This window comes from Chiloscyllium plagiosum, unplaced genomic scaffold (genome assembly GCF_037043375.1).
Source record: "Chiloscyllium plagiosum isolate Xiang-an unplaced genomic scaffold, Cpla_swu_hap1 HiC_scaffold_41, whole genome shotgun sequence".
In the NCBI taxonomy this organism is placed as follows: domain Eukaryota; kingdom Metazoa; phylum Chordata; class Chondrichthyes; order Orectolobiformes; family Hemiscylliidae; genus Chiloscyllium; species Chiloscyllium plagiosum.
Genome location: NW_028270179.1, coordinates 3,874,328 through 3,882,819, shown reverse-complemented (window position 1 = coordinate 3,882,819; position 8,492 = coordinate 3,874,328).

The window sequence follows — 8,492 nt, the reverse complement described above, 5'->3', positions numbered from 1 at the left end:
GAGACCAAAAATATTTCACTGTTATCAACGATCGTTCCTCCATCAAAGTGGGGATTATTTCTCCTCACTTCACGATGTGACACAAGCAGGAGTCTCATTTGGTATGGAAAAGGTAATTCCTCGTATAAAAGCGACGGAATTGGACACCCCAACGGGAGTTCCTCCACTCTCCATGTTTCCTTCTCATTTTCTCCGAGTTTATTCTGCTTTCTTATGATTTTGTTTTCCCACTGCTCTCAGTCTAGCCTCCATGTGTCTCCAGACAGTTCCCGTCCTGGTCTCTCGGTGGGTCTCAGTATGATCTCTCCGCGGCTCATGGCCTGTCCCGAACTGATATCTCGGCAGCTGTCAGCCCGATCTCACGGCAGGATGTCAGTTGGTCTCTCGAAGTTTCGTGGCTGTATTTTGGCTCGGCGCAGGAGTGTATCCTGCCGAAGTATGTACCCTGAGGCACGGGGAGTTATCGATGAGGCTGCAATTTCAACAGCACCGATTCTGTGTGTGGTGGTGGCGTCGAGAGCAGACAGCAGAGCGAGATGGTCTGAGGAATCATCAGTTGAATGGTTAACATATTCCTTTAATACCTAGTTTAATCTGTGAGAAACGTTAGTGTAAACTGTTCCCAAATTCTTTAATTTTCTAATATTCTATGAAGGAACACTTCGCTTTGTAACTCATGTTTCTCTTCGTACTTTGTACCTTAACCCTTTTGTGCCGAGGTAACTTGTATCTGAGATGGAATTATGTGTGCCAACATTATAATACGTTCACTTTACACCTTAACCTCAATTCATATCCTCACGCCGCAAATAAATTCTGAAAAGCGAGTTCACCAGTAACTAGAACAGCAGTCATTTTGCAGCAATAAAGATGACATTGCCATGCAAAATTGAAATAGTGGCCAAGTTAGAAAGGTGACACGGCGCTTAAAATAAGTGTAGCACAAACATAGCAAAGCTCTATCGCTCTGAAAGTTGTTTCATTTTAAGAAAACAGATTGCAGTCCTTCCAGCGCACAGTTAAAGGGTATCAAGACAACCAGATTATCCATGATGTTATTACATTTTGGAACTGGTGTGTCAGCCGGACAACTGCCATTGGTTTTAACTCATGTAGTTGCGCTCTAGTACAGAGTTTAACAAGATCAAAACATAATTTTGCCAAATGTTTACGAGCGTGTTATTGGGAAAAAAAAATTATTCCACATTGCCACCTGTGTACAAGCAATGGAGTGAACAGTTTTTGAGACAGATGGAGTTTTGGGTGTGAGGTGACAATTAGATCAGCAATGATTTAATCGACCGGAATTGGAAGTTGAATTTACTTCATGTTCAACTCCTTGAACTCCACATTTTGTAAAATATTTATCTTACTTTACCGTAAAAAAAATGAATTCAAAATCCATATTTTTTCCCGAGGCCTCTGAACCATTTCTGAACAAGGTTTGTTCCCTCATCCTTCCCGTTTTTTTTTTTTGTTCTGCATTCCACTCGCTGTGGCGAGCCCGCTCGGAGACTATCTTCTGAAATGAGCCGATTGTAATCTTTTGGTTGCACTTTTTGAAACATTCCCACAATATTGTGATATCGCCATCTCTCCAGGGAGCCGGTGTCCAGCAGAGCACAGTAGTGGCAATGCCTACGTGAAATTCTAAGTGGAGTATTGGGATAAAATGAAAATAGAATTGAAGTGGTGAATGAAGGTGTCCACCTCCCGCGATGAGCCACTCTTCCTAAAGGGATTTATGAATCCTTCCTCTTCAATGATTCCCTCTCCAGGCTTCCATGAATATTTGCTTTTTTCTGTTGACGAATGGAATTCCAATATAAGTATGCACCATCTACTCCATCAAAAGTTCGGATGAATTTTAAAATCAGGGTATGGGTAACTGGGAGTTTTGGTGTTCATGTTAACAACTTCTTCTACTCTAAAACAACAACCACAGAATACTCAATGAACGTCAAATTCAAATAAAATATAGAGCAAATCACTTCCCACCTTACACAATTTAAAAAAAATAACACTCCCAGAGCATATCTGCACAAATTAAAATCAGAGTAAAATTTATTCTTCTTTGTTCTGATTGAACCTCTAGGGTCAGTGCAGCTCGGTGTTTAGTACTAGGAAAACCTTCGGCGTATTCGCCTAAAAACGAGATTCCCTGAATGCAGATACAGGACTTGGTTACATTCAAAGTAAAAGAATCCCGACACGGTTCCACTGATCCATCAAACAGCCCCATTCCTTTTTCAGAAGTAAAACAGAATAAATAATGAAATGCAGAATGATATAATACATAGAACATTGAACATTACAACGCAGTACAGGCCCTTCAGCCCTCGATGTTGCGCCGACCTGTCATGCCAATCTGAAGCCTATCGAACCTGCACTATTCCATTTACGTCCATATGCTTGTCCAATGACGACTTAAATGTACTTAAATTTAGCGAATCTCTTACCGTTGCAGGCAAAGTGTTCCATACCCTTACTACTCTCTGAATAAAGAAACTACTGCTAACATCTGTCCTATATCTATCACCCCTCAATTTAAAGCTATGCCCCATCGTCCTCGCCGTCACTATACTTGGAAAAAGCTCTCCCTGTCCACGCTATCTAACCGTCTGGTCAACTTATATGTCTCTATTAAGTAACTTCTCAACTTTCTTCTCTCCAACGAAAAAGCATCACGTCCCTCAGCCTTTCATTGTTAGACCTTCCCTCCATACCAGGCAACCTCCTAGTAAACCTCCTCTGCACCCTTTCCAAAGCTTCCACATTCTTCTTGTAATGCGGTGACCAGAACTGTCCACAATAATTCAAGTGCAGCCGCACCAGAGATTTGTACAGCTGTAGCACAACCTCATGGTTCCAGAAGACGATCCATCCATCAATAAAAGCTAAATCACAGTATGCCTTCTCAACAATCCTGTCAAACTGGGTGGCAACTTTCAAGGATCTGTGTACCTGGACGACGAGATCTCTCTGCTCATCTACACTACGAAGAAACTTACCATTAGCCCAGTACATTGCATTCCGGTTACACCGACCAAAATGAATAACCTCACTTTTGTCTGCATTAAACTCTAATGTCCATCTCTCAGCCAGCCAGCTCTGCAGCTTATCTATGTCCCTCTGTAACCTACAACATCCTTCGTCACTATCCACAACTCCACCACCTTCGTGTCGTATTCAAATTTACTAACCCACCCTTCTACGCCCTGATGCAGGTCGTTTGTAAAAATAACGTACAGCAGTGGACCCAACACCGACTCTTGCGGTTCACCACTAGCAACTGGACTCAAGGATGAGCATTTCCCATCAACCACCACCCTCTGTCTTCTTTCAGCAATCCGATTACTGATCCAAACTGTTATATCTCCCACAATCCAATTCCTCTGCGTTTTGTACAAGAGCCTACCGTGGTGAACCTTATCGAACGCCTTGCTGAAATCCAGATACATCACATCAACCAGTTTACTCTCATCTACCTGTCTGCTTACCTTCTCAAATAACTCAGTAAGGTTTGTGAGGCACGACCTATCCTTCGCAAAACTGTGCTGACGATACCTAATCAAATTATTCTTTTCTTGATGATTATAAATGCTATCTCTTATAACCTTTTCCAACACTTTACCAACAACCAATCATTACCAGGATTATCTCGACTCCCCTTCTTGGTTAGGGAACCACATTTGCTAACCTCCTGTCGACAATGACGATTTAAATATCAATACTAAAGGCTCGGCAATCTCGTCCCTGGCTTTCCAGAGGATCCGAGAATAAATCCCATCCACCCCAGGGAAGTTATCTATTTTTACACTCTGCAGGATTTCTAATATCTCTTCCTTGTGAAAATCAATCCCACCGAGTCTATTAGCCTGTATCTCCGTATTCTCCTCGACAACATTGTCGTTTTCTGGAGTGAACACTGTCGAAAAATATTCATTTAGTGCTTCCCGTATCTCCTCTGACTCCACACACAACTTCCCACTATTATACTTGATTGACCCTAATCTTACTTTAGTCATTGTTTTTTATCCTTTCAATACCTATAGAAAGCCTTAAGGTTCACACTGATCCTATGTTCCAACAACTTCTCATGTCTCCTCCTGGCTCTCCTGAACTCTCTCTTTTGTCTTTCCTGGCTACCTTGCAACCCTCAAGCGCCCTAACTGAGCCTTCACATCTCATCCCAATGTAAGACCTCTTCTTCCTCTTGACCAGAGATTCCACTTCCTTCAAAAACCACAGCTCCCGCTCTCAACAACTTCCTCCCTGCCTGACAGGTATATACTTATCGAGGACACTCAGGAGCTTTTCCTTGAATAAGCTCCACATTTCTAATTTGCCGATCCCCTGCAGTTTCCTTCCCCATCCTATGCTTCCTAAATCTTGCCTAATCGCATCGTAATTGTCTTTCCCCCATCTGCAACTCTTGTCCAGTGGTATACACAAATATCCCTTTCTATCACTAATGTAAACATTACAGAATTGTGATTGCTGTCACAAAAGTACTCACCTACTTCCAAGTCTAACACCTGGCCGGGCTCATTACCCAGTACGAAATCTAATGTGGCTACGCCCCGTGTTGGCCTGTCTACATACTGTGTCAGGAAGCGCTCGTGCACACACTGGACAAAAACTGACCCATCTATAGTACTTGTACTATCGTGTTCCCAGTCAATATTTGGAAAGTTGAAATTCCCCATGACAACTCACCTGTCTCTCTCACTCATATCGAAAATCATCGTTGCTGTCCTTTCCACTACATCTCTGGAACTATTCGGAGGCCTATAGAAAACTCCCAACAGGGTGACTTCTCTTTCCTGTTTCTAACCTCAGCCCATGCTATCTCAGTTGACGAGTCCCCAATCATCCGTTCTGCAACTGTAATAGAGTCCTTGACCAACAATGCCACACCTCCCTGTCTTTTACCATGTTCTCTGTTCTTACTGAAACATCTAAATCCTGGAACCTGCAACAACCATTCCTGTCCCTGCTCTATCCATATCTCCTAAACGGCCACAACTTCGAAGTCCCAGGTACTGACTAATGCTGCAAGTTCACCCACCTTATTCCGGATGCTCCTGGCGTTGAAGCAGACACACTTCAAACCAACGTCTTGCTTTCTGGTGCCATCGTGCTTCCATGAAACTTGATTTCGGACCTCCGTACTCTCAACCTTTTCTATACTCGAACTACAATTTTGGTTCCCATCCACCTGCTGGATTCGATTAACCCTACCCCAATAGCCTGAGCAAATCCACCCCCCCACACATATTGGTACCCCTCTGTTTCAGATAAAGACCATCCTGCTTGTAGAGGTCCCACTACCCCAGAACGAACCCCAATTATCCAAAAAATCAAACTATGGAGTCCCCAATGACTACTGCTCTGCTCCTCTTCCCCCTCCCCTTCTGAGCAGCGGGGACAGACGCTGTGCCAGAGCCCTGTGCCCCACTGCTTTCCCCTGGTAAGTCGTTCATCCCAACAATATTCAAAACGGTATACTTATTTTTGAGGGGATTCCCTGCACTGCCTGCCGTTTGTCTTTCCGTCCCCTGACTGTAGCCCATCTGCCTTTTTCTTGAAACTGAGGAGTGTCTACCTCCCTCTCAATAAATCCCTCTACCTCCCGAATGATCCGAAGTTGATCCAGCTCTAGCTGCAGTTCCTAAACACGGTTTTCGAGGAGCTGGAGTTGGGTGCACTCCCCGCAGAAGTCGTCAGCAGGAACACTCGTGGTGACCCTTACCTCCCACATTCTGCAGGAGGAACATTCAACTGCCCGCACCTCCATTCCCAGTATTCTAAATTCCCAAAGAAACTGCTGAAAATTAAGTAATAAAAATAAACTTGTTACCGTACCAATCTGGTGCACAGAACCTATTTTTTTTTGAGATGGAAGATGAGTGGGAGACACTACCCGACTCATGCTTCGAGTAACAGAACCACACAAATTTACGAGTTCCCAGATGTCCTTCGCTCCTCCCTTGCAACTCCCTGCAAATGGAGGCCCAACTCACGTGGTAAGTCTCTTTTAATGTTTTTAAACTCACCCTTTTCGGCAGCCCTCGCTTCACCACTCCTTCTCTCCCCGTCGCTCTGGCAAAATGAAGACCCGACTCCCGATGTAAGTTCCATTTAATGCGGGAAAACTTATCCCTCTCGGCAGTCCTCGCTTCACCACTCCTTATCTCCTCGCTGCTCTGGCAAAGTGGAGACCCTACTCCCGAGATAAGTCCTTTTTAATGCGTGAAACCCACCCTTCCCGGCAGCCCTCGCTTCACCACGCCTTCTCTACTCGCCGCTCTGGCAAAATGGAGTCCCGACTCCCGAGGTCAGCAACTTTTAATGCGGGAATACTAACCCTTCCCGTCAGTCCTCGCTTCACCACTACTTCTCTCCTCGCCACTGGCAAAATGGAGGCGCGACTCCCGAGGTAAGTCCCTTTTAATGCAGGAAAACTCACCCTTCTCTGCAGCCCTCGCTTCACTACTCCTTCTCTCCTCGCCGCTCTGGCAAAATGGAGGGAGGTTTTGTAAACTCTTATGTCTCCCTGGCTCCTGAATTAATGAACAAACTAATCCTTGTTATCAGTTCTATTTTCGTATCCTTCTCGCAACAATATCTGGTTACAAATAAAAATCAGGTTACAGAGAAAGTACAATAGCTATTTGAAGCGGCAGGGGACGCAGTAGTCAAATTGCAAAGACTGGGATGCAAGAATGATAGTTGACAGTGATTATCTCTAAGTACAGATGTTAACTTTCGTTCCTTTCTTGCGACAGCAAAAATTGTGAAAAACATTCCTGAGAGAACTCAGTACGTATATGTGCACGAGTGTCTCTATGAATGCTGCGCTGTGTACACTCAAATGTTTATTTACTTTATCACATTCAGTTGTCTAATTCGGACTTCTTTTTCTGGATTTATTTCCGTTTCAAATAAAGTGTAGGAGCAACAACACTTCGACAAATGTTTAAAACAAATGAAAAGGAAATTGCACCAGTATTGACCGAGATCGCAAACATGAACATAACTCCAGGGCATCACTTGCAAGCGGTATTCCCATTGTCGTAAATTCAATCATTGTTTTGAACGTTCTGTTCGCATAATTAATGAAGCAATTCAAACGATGTCAGTATTCCTCTGAATTGCTATTTGACTGACGGTTTTTATGCAATCAACCAAAACAAATTCAGAGGTTTGAAAGCATCGCAAGCCGTTTGTTCGAAATTTTTTCACGCTCTTGTATTCTCTAATGCTTCTTCGCTCTTGTAAAGTCTCAAACGAAGTAAGCCTTATTGAGATGCCTTCATTGCAGTTTCTACACATGCGCTTATATTTGACATGCAAGAGTGAAGTTGTGCACAGAAAGCTTCCACATCAGATATGACAAATTATCATCAATGATCGTTTCAGTTAACGAATGAATCCAGTGCTCATGTATTAGAGAGAACGCATACTTTTTTGAATAGAACTAATTGGGAAAACTCTCATCCAGTCACTGATCAACAAAGAAATGCATCTGGCCATCTCTGGAACAATACTGATCGATTTTCTTTCAGTATTAAAAGCCACATTTTCCACTAACTCCAGCGGTATGCAACAACTAGTCTCATACCTACCTCTCTCTTGTCAGCGGACCGCAAATACCATTCTCGCCCGGACCACCTGGCTCATTCCTCATCCACGTCTGACACCACCGACCCCAGCCCCGACTGCAACAAGAAACGTTCCCATGCAACTACAAAAGGTGTAACTCCTGCCCTGTACTCCATGCCTCAGCTTGTGAAAACAAGCTTGCTTTATCCCTTCTTGGCCACCTTCTCTGCCCGATATAGCACTGTCAGGAATCTGGAGATGTTTACACCCAAATCTTTCTGCGTGCCAATGCTTCGAACGCATTTATTCTATAATTAACACCTGAATTTGATCTGACAAAATGCAGCAAGTGTCATTTTCCGGATTAAGCTCCATCTCCCTTTTCTCTATCAGAATCTGTAACCTGTCTATATATCGGTGTATCCCGATGTATATTTTGATACTTCCGAGCACTACCTGCAATTTTTGTATCATTCGCAAACTTACTAATCAGACAACCCACATTTTCCTTCAGATAATTTAAACAGAACATACACAACAAAAATCCCATTAATGATGCCAGCAGAATACCAGTAGTTACCTCTCCCGGTTCTGAAAACTACCATTCCATCCCAACTCACTGTTTTCTACGACCAAGCTAGTTCATCTCATCAGCAGAGCACGGTTCCCACGAGAATCTCCATTTTGTTCCAGCCTCTCATGCGTACGTTATCAAATGCCTTGTAAAAGTCCACGTGAAAATCATCTATTGCCCTTCCCTCATCGACCGTCTTGTCTCCTCCTCAATAAAACAAATCCAGTTGCAGAGTTTAACGTTTCAGCAGAAACCAATGCAACCTATCACGAGAAGTCAATTTGCTTCCAAATTTGAAATTACCTGGCCA